General features: G+C 48.6%; 1 long non-coding RNA gene across 3 annotated transcripts in view; it reads right to left on the bottom strand.

The window, feature by feature from the left end:
• LOC116791242 overlaps positions 1 to 7,801 on the bottom strand; it is a 47,898-nt gene extending 40,097 nt beyond the window's left edge. For all 3 annotated transcript variants that reach the window (XR_004358658.1, XR_004358662.1, XR_004358659.1), the window contains exons 1-2: positions 7,730 to 7,801; positions 2,224 to 2,398 (exon numbers count right to left, since the gene is read on the bottom strand). This is a non-coding gene — a long non-coding RNA (uncharacterized LOC116791242). The remainder of the gene's footprint in view (positions 1 to 2,223; positions 2,399 to 7,729) is intronic.
• Positions 7,802 to 13,630: the final 5,829 nt, after the last annotated feature.

Genomic DNA, 13,630 nt, shown 5'->3' with positions numbered 1-13,630 from the left:
ATTTATTCCTTCTTCCCTTTCTCTTCCCCTGCCTGCTTTTTCCCCAAGCATCCAATTTTTTTAGGCCTATAACCCTGAAAATGATGAAAGTCTCCCATTGATTTCAATTGGCTTTTGTTTAAGGGCTTGATAGCAGAGAGAAAAATTGAATGATCATTCACTGAATGAGACAGATTTGGCCCAGTTCCCCAGCTGGTGTAAATCAGCACAAGCCCACAGAACTCGGAGGCTCCCTGCCCTATGCTGATGACTTAGTCCACTTCTGTGCACAGGAGGAATTTCAACGATGCTGCCCTGCCTAGATGGCGCATGGACCCAGCGTGCAGGTTTTAATGCTGCTCAGCAGCTCCAGCTCAGGACTGTGCATGATCCGCCTCACTCACCTTCAGGACAACTTGTGCCATGGGCTGGCTGCCCAGGTCCTTCCCTGCAGAGAGACCCTGCCCCCTGCCATGAGGTATTCCAGCCTACTGGATCATCACTTCTGGCAAAAGGTAGAGCATCCTGCTAACCCCAGTATTCAAACCAGGATGCTCCTAATATGTTACACCAATACTCTGGACTGTGGCAGAGGAAGGGCAGCACCTACTTACGTGCTTGTTTTGCCTCCTTTCCTCTCCTTGCTCACCAGAGGGAATTATTAGCCCACCTGGTATGGGAGCAGGCAGCCTGTGCTGGCAGCAAGGTAAAAGGCACAGGGAGGCTTTGCAGCAGCACACGCCTGAGGCAAGACAAGAGGCATACCAAGACAACTCTTCCTTAAACTCTTCCATGCTGCTGCTGGAAATCCCCTGGAATTACCTTCCAGGTATGATGCAGATATTCCTTCTCTCCATAGCCCACCTGTAGGCCTGTCCAACCTGAGCAAGGTGCTCCTGAGAAGGGCAGGAGAGGATATGGTACACTACAGCACTGCCATCAGGGTTTGGGGCCTCAGTAGGAGTGAGGAGGCAGGACGCAGGGTCAAAGGTAGCCAAACCTCTGCCAAAACATGTTTTGCCATGAGTTTTCACTTACCTAATTAGAGACATACTACAAGAGACAGTCTGGAGGAGCAAGAATCATTTGTCTACGAGCCTCTAGCATCGATCAGCTGGATCTTTCTTTCCTGACAGAGAAGATTGCTACGGTAGCCCAGGAAAGGAAGGGGAAAGCCAAAGCAAAGAAACGTTCATGCTAACTAGAGGAAAATCTCCCCTGGCTGGCATGTCTCTTGCTCACCTTGATTAGTTGAGCAGGATATAGACATAAAATTACAACTGTTTCTTCCGTTCCCCCTTGCCCCTCCCTTTGTGTGGGGAAGATGTTAAAAACGTCAGGCTTGATTTACCCTGACACACTGACTGACTCACGACAGCTATAAATCCTCCCTACCAAACCAAGCTCTACCTGCCACACAGCTGCAGATGGCAGGGGGAGGAGGGGGGGAACGCCGTCTCCCCCTCTCTCTGTGCACATCAAGCCAAATAACTTCTTCTTTCACCCACCTCCAAAGAGGAGACAGGCAGCTTTTGTTCAGGCAGCTGACGCTGCTGCGCGAGTGTGTTTTAAACAAGGCCACGCGATCTCTCCTTCTCTCTGTGCCTGTCTGTGCTCATTTTTGTTGATGCAAAGAATCCGGGGATGTGCTGGAGCACACACGTTCAGCTCAATCTGACCACTGCCAACTGAATTACAGCTCAATTTCACCAGGGTGATTAGCTTCAAAAAAGAGTAAGGAGAGCGGAGGGGGGGGGTGGAAAAAGTAAACGCCAACCTATCCTTGTGCAAACTTCCAAAGCAATAGCTAAAGTGTGTTTTGGATAGGATAGCAATAGAAAGCTGTAGCCAGGAGGGAAGGAACAGGGGTAGATAAAAGAAGAGAGGGAAAGATGTGATAGAAGTGGATGCGGCGCAGTCTGGGATACAGTTCTAGCACATCTCCAGAGGCCGAAGCAGTTCCTATAGGATGGAGGTTTTCTTTTAAAAATACTAATGGGCTGATTTGCAGAGCTGTCTGGCTCTCAGGTCTCTCACAGAAATGACTCCTCAAATATCATTTACATGTGTGCACTGCTGACAAAGCCTTCCAAACATGACCCTGCAGCCACACTGCCCGACCACAGCAGCCGACTCAAACAGTGCCCAAACGAGGGGTGAAAAGGATCTGCCTCCCCTGCCCAGCCACCACACACCATCCTCACATCTCAGAGTTGGGATGACACTCACACACATGGCTCTTACCTCTCAAGGCCACTGCCTGAGCCCCATGGGCTGGTGGTGTCCTCCACGTCCCCGAGGCTGGATGTTTCTGGTGGGAATCATGATATGGCATCATCGCCCTTCCTTCATCACCTGCCCTGTGCTCCCTCATGGCTCCAGCCTGATGTGCTGGGGGAAGACACTGAGAGATCCATTCCTGAGGAAAGAAGGTGCTGTCAGTCAAGCCACATCCTCCAGCTCCAAGCCCCGGTGTCAAGACAAGAGGACACAGCAGGCACAAAAACATGGTCACAGCCTTGCTGAGGGGAGGAGAGGGAAAAGGAAATGAGGGATGGGGTATCTATGGCCCTCTTCTTGTTGCAAACCCTTTGGCTACATCCAGCATCCCCAAGGATCTGCCTTCCATGATGATCTAGTCCTGCTTCACCTCTAATTCTCCCCTTTTGGACTCCACAGCAGGACGTGGTGATGAAATACATATGTACTTATGCATGTCAGGAAAGTGGACTTCCCCTCATTTTCTTTAAACCTTTTGTCTAATGAGTCCACTGGGTAACCCTCAGAATCCAAATCCATCCATGCCCCCTCTTCTGTTCCTCTCTGGACTGTACATGGTTTGATCACCTCCCTCTCCTCTGTACTCATCCCCATCTGCCCCTCTACTCAACAAACATGTCTCAATCTGAATAATTTCCCTCTGCATGGAAGCTCCCCCTTTGATCACAGGTTTCCTATACTCTTCCCAATAAAGGTAGTCACAACTCCAGCAGGGGCAATTTTAGAGAGACAGCTCCATTCTCACCCTCCTGGTACCACATCTAATCCCTGGGTTTGACCACTCCTGAACAGAAGTGAGACATCCAAAACCCACACCAAGGCTGGCAGGGCAGTGGCCACTGTGCAGAGTCATTGATGGAGCCCAGCATCCCTTCCCACAACTGTTTCAGATAGTGAAGGATCAACAAAATTGTTCATGTTGTACTTTCAGGAGGTTGCTGGAAGGATACTTTGTCAAATTACTGGAGGGACCAACAAGACGCATTCCGGAGCTTGGGGCTACTTGTATTTACTAACAGAACCACCACTGAGTTTATATCTTATCTACAAAAACAAACCCAGAAACCTCTCCATCCCAAGAGGGAGAAAACACCGTTTGCACAGTACAACACAATACAACAATTCTCAGTGACATTGGCATGCTGAGCTTCCTTTTGCAACCTCCTGGTTAAGAAAAGTTCCAAAAAAAAAATGTGTGTTGTGCGATAAACAAAAGCAGCCCAGCTGGAACTCCTGTGATACAGAACCCTGTTTCTCTGTAGTTATTTATAAACTCTTCTTTCCAATAGTCGGGAGCTTCTTAAACTAGAGCAGATCAATACACCTGAAAAGGTAGAGGCAGATCAGAGGGAATTAGATGACATTGGTGTATGCATCTTCAGAAATTGGAAGAGCTGATCAAAATGGATAAGTCAGAAAAGCCTTTTTTTCCTTTTTTTTTTTTTTCAATCGGGTATTTTCTCCATTTCCAAATGAAATTTTTTAAGTGTTTGTCTTAAAAAAAAAAAAGAAAAAAAGGAAAAAAAAGCCTGATTCCTTTTCTTTTCTCTTCTCATCCCCAAGCCCAAGTAATTTCTAATCTTTCCCATTGGTAAATGGCAGAAGTAAAATTTATCACGGCTTTGGGAAGGGTGGCGGGGAGAAATCTGACACGGGTCTTATTTTCACTAATTTTTTTCCACTCGGATCCAGTCACTGCTGGTTTTTTTTAAGCTGTTCAGAAAAAGAAAAGCAAAAGCCTTCTTCTCCCAGCAGAAGCACTGCAGCTTTTGGACAGATGTGGTTATCCTTCATGTGCAGAAACCTTACGGGCTTCCCGGCTGCTGAGACAGACCGGAGATCACCCCCAGCCATGGGAATGCGAACACAGCGTCAGGGTTTCTCTCCTGCGAGGCCACAGAGGGAGCCCAACTCTCCAAGTTGCCTCCCAGCCACTTCCCCGGGGCTGTCTGCAATCCAAATCAAATCACATCTGACTTCAGGCCAAGTTCGGGAAACTTGATTATCTTTCTCCCCCTGCACGATGGGAGATGGTAGGTTGAGGGGAAAGAGGAGGAAGGAGTGAAAAATTAACACAAGCACTTAAGATGTTATGAAACTGCAATATGCATCTCTAGCCTGGCCCCCAGTCCTCCAGCCCATACATTATTTAACAGAAAAGAAAGCACAAATGAGCCAGAACAATAGCCGGAGGGTGGGAGAGGAATGTACATATATATATATTTTTAATTCCTTAAACCATGCCCATTAGTTTTGTTTCTTATTTGGGATACGGCATTAATCATGCTAATATTTTACAGCCGGGCTGTACACTTTAGCCATTACTTTAATCAAAGCCATCAGCGTACCCAAGAACACGCTACCAGGTGGGAATAGCTGCTACCGCTCGCTGTTAATTACTTTGCATTTTACAGCAATCAGCAGCAGGGGCTGAGATCATAATAAATTCATGACTTATGGGTCCATAAAATCATTACCGTAGGAAAATATGTTTTATCAGGCATTCGTCGGGCTGCTGCTCAGAGAGAGATTTCTTGAAGGAAATGACACCCATGAAATTAAACCGATCCTTGCAGTCAGCAGAAATGCTAATGCGGGCACAAACAGAGCCGAGGCTTGTGCGGAGAGGAGGGAGGGGAAGATGGGGAAGGATTTTGCCAGCCTGGAAGGAGGGGAGGTGCTGGGGGAAGCCTGCTCACACCCGGACAGGCGGGACAGAGGGAGGGTTGGAGGGAAAGGGAAGAAACAAGAGCAGGATGCGGGGCTGCTAAGGAGTCTCAGCACCTTCACTGCCACAGCCTGAACCTGCAGCAACTACGCTCCATGGGACATCTACACACAGGGGCAGAGAGGGAAAAGTTACTCATGCCCTTTTAACAGGAGAATCACTGAATCAGTCCTGAGTTAGAAGGGACCCATGAGGACCATCGGGTCCAATGCCTGGCCCTGCACAGAATCCCAGCATGTGCCTGAGAGCATTGTCCAAATGCTTCTTGAACTCTGGCACGGAGATAAAGACACACCAACGAGCTGATGTGCAGCAGCTTCCTCAGCCCGGGCTATACTCCCTCTCTGATGGCAGTTTTCCAGAAGGGAATACAACCCATTCATGACTAATCACAAAGTCTCTTTGCTTAAACGACCCACCTGTGGCTTTGCACACAGGTAACGGCAGCTTGGCCTGAACTTCCTATTCCCAAATCTGGTCAGCTGAAGGCAGGAGTTTTAATTCAATCACCTAAAAGCCCAGGCAGGTTATGTGGGATGCCAGGGATGTGATCAGGGCAGGACCTGCTCCACATGCAGCACGGCAGTGCCATCACAGCAATGTCGAGAGCAGCAGCGAAATCAAGCAGTGCCAAATTGACATAAAGCAGCAATAAAAGGAGCCTCAGGATTTGAGAAGCATGAAAGGAGCCTAAATGAACTTGCTGAATATTTTCTAAGCCTTTTCTGCGCTCACATAAAATCCCACGGCACCTCCAGAGTCATTAGCCCTGCCAGTTCCTAAAAAACAAACAATAAGTTCACTCCTAATTTTTTTTCATTCTTTTTTTTTTTTTTTCCAATCTAAGATCAACTGAGTTTTCTTTGGCAAGAAGCCACTGGCTCTTTAGAACTCTCGTGTTTCTTGGCCTGTGAAAATGAAAAAGTGAAATGCCAACTAGAAAAAAACCCCAAAGTGTTAAATTGGCCAAGGCCTTGTTTTTTACTCTTTGTTTCACTCTGAAAATACTAAGGAAGCTCAGTCATAGCTGGTTTGTTTGGTTTATTCGCCTCTTCCAATTACACTGTGCAAACAGGGAACATTATTTAGTGTTATTTAAGCATGAAATTATAACAGATCATTTTAAATATCAAGGCCCTAAAAATAAATCTTTCTATCAAGGCACAGCAGGTCTAGAACTACTAGCTTGTTAACATCCACCAGGGTGGGCAGAAGGCAGGAAAACCCCAGTAGAGAGCTCAATGTTTAAGAGATTTGTTTCTTTCCTTTCTGGGATCATGAAAACCTGAGCAGCTCAGCTCTAGGACTGCACTGGGATCGGAAGGGACACGGAAGCAGAGCCAACAGTGCAAACCTGATGTCCCCCAGACCATAATCCTGCACAGTGTCCTGGGCTCTCCCACTTCTACACAGCCCAGAGGAGCAGCATCAGCCTGTGATCTCCAGGGAAGATTCCCTCTGGGTCTCACCTCCATGAGACATGGTCTGTGAGAGGGGTTTTGTTATTCCTTCACCCCAGGTGGCTTTCCTAGAAGAAAAGAGTGCCTGCAGCACCTCACACAGCTCTTTGTGGTATCTACACCTGCATTCCATGGAGAATGGGTCCCCATACCCTTCTTGGCCAGACCACATCATGGTTCCCTCTCAGGGCACTGCACCTGCACTCCTTTCCCTTAAAATCTAGGGAGACATGGGAAAACACAGAAAAAGATCAGCCCATACTGGCCAAAAAGAGAAGCGAGGGACCTCCACCATGGGAGATGTTCCCAGGTCTAGTTTAAGCTCATCAGAGATTTCCACACTATAGTCCAATGAGCCAACACCACACAGGAATAACAGCCTGACACCAACATTCATCCAGCTACATTGTGCTACACCAAAATGCCCTCAGTGTCCTACCTGGGGCCTCAGAGCAAGCCCCAGGGCTCGGGTTGCAGAAATGCTTGTGCCAAAACCTCCTGTGCAGTCCCATCAGCCACAAAAAACAACCCCAGCCCCGCCCTCCAGCCCCACATGGTGAGCTCCCATCCTTCTGGACCGGTGGCTGGATCGGAGGTGACGTGCCAACAAAAACTCTTTGTGTAGAACAAGCTGCGGTTAAGAGCAGGTTGCAGAGGAGCTCTGCTGTCCCCAGACATGCTGCTTTTTCTTTGCACGCTGTCTTTACCTTAAGAAACCCCAATCACTCTAATCCCTGGGAGAAAACTGCTCCAAACACAGCTCAGACAGCTGCTCACTGCTTGGCGTCCCTGGCCCGGCTTCAGCTCTGGCTGAGAGCGAGCAAGGAGGAACCAGGACCTGCAGCCAGGTGCTCCATCAGCCCCTCAGGAACTCCTAATGAGGCAGGGCAAGGAAGCCACAGCCTCTCTGTGGGATAAACTGGTTTTCTTTGGGTTTGGCATCTCTAGTTAACCCCTTCCCTACCTCTCCAAGTCCCAGGAATGGTCCACACTTCAAGGTCTCCCAGTATCAACACTCCCCAAGATTCATAAGGGCACAAAACACAGTGAGCCATAAGGAAAACATTTGCCTAGAAAATACCACACTCCAGCCAAGCCTACCTTCACCCTCAAGGAATTAGCCCAAATTACTTGGGCTAGAACCCTCCTGCGGCGCCAAGGGCTGGACCATCCCCTTTTTGCTTCCCTGGAGTGGGTTCCAGGTTGGCTGTTGCTATTGGGGCCATAAGTAACCTCCTCTGACAGGTGCTGCAGCCTGGAGATTTCCCCTTTATGGCCCTACCTGGCTATAAATATCCTTTTCTTCTTCAGGGAAAGAGCGTCTGACCAGAAGTGTATGAAGCTTCCTGACAGGCTGGGAAAAGAGAAGAGGTTTAAATGTCAGCTAAAACAATCTTCATTTTCTTTTCTAAATTTGCAAAGCTCCCCGAGTCACTGGAGTGAGGCATTTGCCTGTTTGAAGTTCAGCCTGAAAATCCTTTTGCAAAATATTTGCTGAAACACAATAATGTTGGAATTGGAGGGGATTAAAACGGCTTCAGTCCTTGCCCCATCACCCTGAAGCCCCTCTTTAAGAGGGTTTCTGTAAAGGCAGAGACTTAGGTCCCCATGTCTTGAAGGCACAATACAAAGGAGAGAGGGACAGAAATAAAAACGTAAAGCTCCTAAACATCACTATTATTGAAATGCCTCATTTGACATTTTGACTGTTTCAATTAGCTAACAAGGAACGCTCCACTTAATCCACCCTCAGATACTCAAAGAAACCAAGTCTTTCCCTTCCCCCATACCAGATCTGGCCTGGCAGCTACTTCCCAGCCTCAGGAGAAATCCCAGACTGGGTGATGGCTCCTGCCCCGGGGGAGCCAGTAAGGCAGAGCATACCCAGCCCAGTGCTGGCTGACCTGGGGAACATCCTTCCCCCAAACCCCACCTGCCTTCGGGCACAGCCTCAGAAACTCCAGAGAGGAAGCAAAACGACACCCCGAAAAACCACTGCTAGGGCCTTTTCTCACCATTTTGGGAAACAAAAGAGGAATGTGGTACTGTCAGACCATCAAAGAGGGGTCTCCCTCCCCCATTGGGATCAACCAACAAGGAGCCCCGGCTGGTTTGACCTGCGCCAAGATGAAAAATCACCCCCAATGATTCAGTACCCACAAGGGAGGAGGAAACACCGTGAAAACACTTCCCACCTCCTGCACAAGGTTCTGGGCTAATTCCACCAGTTTTATTTCTCCAGGATTTACTCCCTGCTGCGATTTTCTGCCAGGGAAGCTGGAGTGCCAGGAGCTCTCCCGTCGGCACGTGGAACGGCCGGAGCTTTCCTCCTCGGAGCGTTTTACGACCTTTAAACACACACACAGACGCTCCCCATCCCACGGGTGAGCTGCTGCCTGGAAGGGGGACTCGTGGCCACTGCAGGGGAGATGCTCCACACTCCATAAAGTCAGGGCTCAGGCTGGGGGAGCTCTTGGGGAGATTGATTATCCCACCAGGAGCACTTTGACTGCCTTGGGCAGAAAAGCAATCCACCAGCTCTTCCGTGGCTGGGCTCTCACAGACAGCTCTGCAGGCACCAACAAGAGGATTTTCTCCCACGTTTGGAGGTGGAGGAGGGGGCAAGGAAGGAGTGACACACGCAAAGCCACACAGATGTTTGGTGTCCACAGGATACCACCTCACCCAAAACACTGGAGTCCTGGAGGCAGTGGACTCTTACAGACCTCACTCAGGCAATGCTGTCCCTCCTTTCTTCCTGTTTGAGGGGATCAAGAGACTGAGAACAAGAAGTTGCAGTGCTGGGTTAATGGTTAGACTTGATATGAAAAGCCTTTCCCAGCCTTAATTATTTAAAGTGGATTTAGGTGTGGAGAACTACCTCTGACACCCCCTTGCTCTAACTACAGGGACTTCCAGGTCCAAACTGGAATCTGGCAGAGCGGAGTAGGAGCCACCGACAGACCACAGAGTAAGGTGGAGGCAACATATCAAGAGTCAGTAAAAGCCCTTTTTTTGGCCTAAGACCCAGGTTTCTCCCCTCCTGCCCATAAAGAATGCCTGGCACAAGTGATGGAGCAAATCCTGCCCACTTTATGTGAACCACAACCTCAACATGTTTGTTCTGTCCCAACTAAGGGCAATACCCTCCATGGGAGAACAGCAAAAGTGGGTCCATTTGGAATTCCCTGTTCCATTGCTACTTTAATAACTCCCAAACCTGTGGCAAGCAGAGGCTATGTTAGCAAGAGATGGAATTTCCTCTACTTGTGAGAAAAAAAATCAAAACAAACACAAGTGTCTCCAGGATCACCTTTCCCAGTTCAACCTGCCTTCCTTCTGCATGGAAACAAGCTGGGTTTGAGAGTTGTGCCAGATATCCCCAGCTCCTGAATAGCAAGAGAATTTCCATCATGTGGGTCTCCACAGCAAAAGGCTTCTGCTGTAGTTCAGGAAAACACGTGTGTGCCAGGCAGCACTCACTTAAGTGAGTGTGAGACTGCCAGGAGAACAAATGGCTTATAGAGGTGCAAGAAGGCTTTGTGGAAAACTGACCCTAATCCTTTTCTGAAATACCTTGGCTATCTTTGAGCTCCGAGCCCCAACAAAAAGCACACAGATTATGGTAAATAAGACCAGTGAGAAACCCCACATCCCTGCATCTAGCCTCTGAGCAGTGCTGCAGTTATATCAAATAGTCACTCTTGCTCAACTTCACTTTAAATCAGTCCCAGTGCTTCCCTGTTCCATGACTGCTGGAAGGGATCTGTACCTTCTGGCTTGTCACCAATCTCCCAAGCTCATGGACAGCCCATAAATAGCTGTCCTGGTGCCAACATCTCTAAATAGTTCTTCTCCTGAAGTGCATCACCTCTCAGCCTTGATTTTGTGAAGCCAAACTCTGTGTGATGGGATGTTCACACCTCTGAATTTCTGAGTAGGGCTCTTTATACCCTGTTCTCGTTTGACTTCATTGGTCTTCAGAAAGATTGGCCAGAGTACCCCCCATTATTCCTGAGGTGGTCTCACCAAACCAGCTGGACTAACAGCAGGACTAACACTTCCCCTCTGTCAAGTTTGGTGCTCTGATCACTTCCATGTGGAGCCTGTTCCAGCACCCAAGCTCCCTCTGGGTGAAGAACCTTCTCCTAATGCCCAGCCTAGACCTCCCCTAGCACATGTTCATGCCATTCCCTCATATCCTATCACTACCTCATTTGAGCTTTGCTCTTCTGCTTTCCCACCACAGAAAGGCAGCATGGAGAGATAAAAGAGTCCTTAATTCCTGAGAAAGGCAGCTGAAATCCCACCAGCTCAGCCCATTGCCCAGGAGCTCCCTTACCCACAAATAGAGCTGTGCCTTCATGAAAAAAAGCATCACCGGGCCTGCAGAAGTGATCTGGCAACAACTTCTCCCTCCCAACCTCCCAGACAATCCTCAGGCACCAAATACCTGGTGCATCCCAAGCAGAGGCACCTCTATTAATCACAGCCCTGTGCAGTTAAAGTTATTTAATTCAGAGATGTGAGAAGCTGCTCAGCTGTTTATGTCCAAGGGTTAAACTTGCCCCAGCCGCACACTAAACACATTTTTTACAATCTGGCAGTGATCCTTGCCTATTAAGCATCTCTGGCTTCAGAGAAGAGATATTGATTTATTTCACTTTTATGGCTGAAGGTATTTATTCCTATTTACTTTCTCGCTTCTTCACCCCAGCTGGGATGGGGGAATGAGGAGGAGAAAAAGAGAAACATTACAAAGCTGGTGGAGCCAAGAGGTGATGACTCACAGTTTTCTGATGGAGGGCACGAAGGCTGGGACAAGGGAGGTGGGGACCAGCTCCGGGGCTTGGCCAGATTTTCTCACAGCTTTTATTTTTGCGATGAAAAGAGGAAAATATGTGGCTGGAAGAAAAGGAAATCACATCAAACTTCAGAGGGAAGGTTCCTATCGAAGTTGCGTCCCCACAGGGCGCTTTGTGAGTTAGAGCTTGATTGATTTGTACCAGCTAAGGACCTCAGCAAATCTCTCCTGTGGGAAGGATCTCAACACTTTCCTACATCTCAAAGCCAATCTAGAAAGGAAGATAAAACCATACAGCTGCAAGGGAGAGCGTGGACTAACATCCCTGATTTAGCCCATTGCCATACTGCTGCGGACATCTATTTCCAGGCAAGGCTCCCGGGCACTCCAGTGTCTAACACTCTCTTTCCATCTCCTCCTGCTGTAACTGATGCTGGAACTGGCTTTGTTCTGCAGGGCCAGTAAAAACACGGATTGGCATTTGCACCCTTCCAGATGTTCCTTTGCAGGCAGGTGAGGTGCCATGAGACGTCTGGGGACGTGATGAAAGCAACGAGAGGACAGTTCAGACCCTCCAAGGCAGCAGATGCTCTGGCTCATTGCATTACCCCCATTTCACATGCCCAGCTTGTTCTGCCTCCTAGTTGGGAGTCTGCTCCTCAAAAATGCCAAAAAGTCACTCGCTATAAAAATAATTTAAAAAAACCTCACATCCCTTTTCAGCAGCATCTAATATCAGTGCATCAACCTTAAGCTCTGCCACGGAAACTTCTCACAACACAGGACCAGACATAAAGCATCCTGCTCTCCTGTGGCTGCCTGAACTACTCTGGGGACATGATTTAGTGGTGAACACGGCAGTACTGGGATAACAGTTGGACTCAATGATCTTAGAGCTCTTTTCCAACATTATCAATTCTGTGATCTTGGTAGCTGGCGAGTCTTGGAAGAGGAGGATTTCTGTTCCCAAGTGCCTGTAATGTGGATTCAACACACGCCTGGAGTCTGCAGGCACTATCTTGGGATTTTTGGGCACACAGATCATATCTCAGTGTCTAAAATCCCACAGCACAGGGTATGGGGACAGAAAGTGAGCAAAGGCTTGACTGAAACAGGAAAAGCTGAGGAAAAAAAGGGAGGTGAGTGCCAGGGGCTGTGGGGAAGAAAAGCAGAGGTACCTGGACAGGAGAGATGGAGCAGGTCCTGCTGCCACAGGGAGAGCTGAAAGGGGTTTGAGGGAGGTGGGAGGTGCATTTTGGAAGCTCTTGGGAGAGAAGGGTTGGGAGCTTCAGACCCAACACAGAGGAGCGGCAGCTCTCAAAGTCAGGGCTGGAAAAAACCCAAACAAACAAACCAAAAAAACCAAACAAACCCAAACCAAAATAAAAAATTCCCAAGAACAAACAAACAAAAAAACACCAAAACAAAACAAACACAGAAAAGATTTCTGGGCAGAGCACGGAGCCATGCAAAGACCCCATCTTTGCACCCTTTTAACCTGCAAATCCTGGGGTTTTCCATCAGTCTCAAAGGCTGCAAATCTCTCCCAGAAGCCTTGTGCATCCTCTGACAATTCAGCCCAGCCCTGGGAAAGCAGAGTTTGAGCTCCCATCCTATCTGTTTATTTGTCATCCCTCCCGCTTCAAAGCGAAGCCCACATTTCCATTCGTCAAACACAACATGCAAATTCGGAAGGAATGAAAGGAAGAGGTGGGCTGGTGGCAGATACACGGAGCTGCCACTGAGCGCAGCCGGTTCACGCTTCATTAGCATCCTCTCTCACCAAGCTGCGAGCACAGCCCTGCAGTCTGGCTATGCACAGACAGGGAGGGAGAGAGGGAGGGAGGGAAGGAGGCACGTTTTCCATTTGGAGCCCATCTCCCTCCCTTCCCAAACCCGGCTAACCCCCGCTGAGGCTTCCTTGGGCTCAAAGGTGCACACTTGTGCTCCAGCATCTCCCGCACTAGTTAAATATACCTTCAGGCAAACGTCAGGAGAGAGCCCAGTTTGAAACTTACTGCGTTGTCAGGATGACAAGTGCTCTGCCAGGCTGTTAAGTCTCTGCTGCCCTTCCTGTGTCTGTTCCCCCTCCCCTTCTGCTCATTAGAAGTTCCCTTGATAAACCAAGACTGGGTATTTTTTTTTTTTTTAAATCATTTAAATGTTTTCTTAACTTCAAAACATCGACAGCAGCAGGACTGAAGGAAGAAGAATGATGTTTTTACACTGATCCAGACAGAGATTCAGCCCACTGTGACACAGCACGGCGGGTTCATGGGCAGAGAAGAGCCCCAGGGTGTTGTGCTGGTGTGGCCACAAGCAGGAGCCCAGTCTGGAGGTCTCGGTCCCCAACATGAGCTGGCTGCTGCTGGCTCACCC

The sequence above is a fragment of the Chiroxiphia lanceolata genome, chromosome 9 (genome assembly GCF_009829145.1).
Source record: "Chiroxiphia lanceolata isolate bChiLan1 chromosome 9, bChiLan1.pri, whole genome shotgun sequence".
Taxonomy (NCBI): Eukaryota; Metazoa; Chordata; class Aves; order Passeriformes; family Pipridae; genus Chiroxiphia; species Chiroxiphia lanceolata.
The sequence above is the reverse complement of the archived record's forward strand: the minus strand, read 5'-3'. Positions and strand labels throughout refer to the sequence as shown.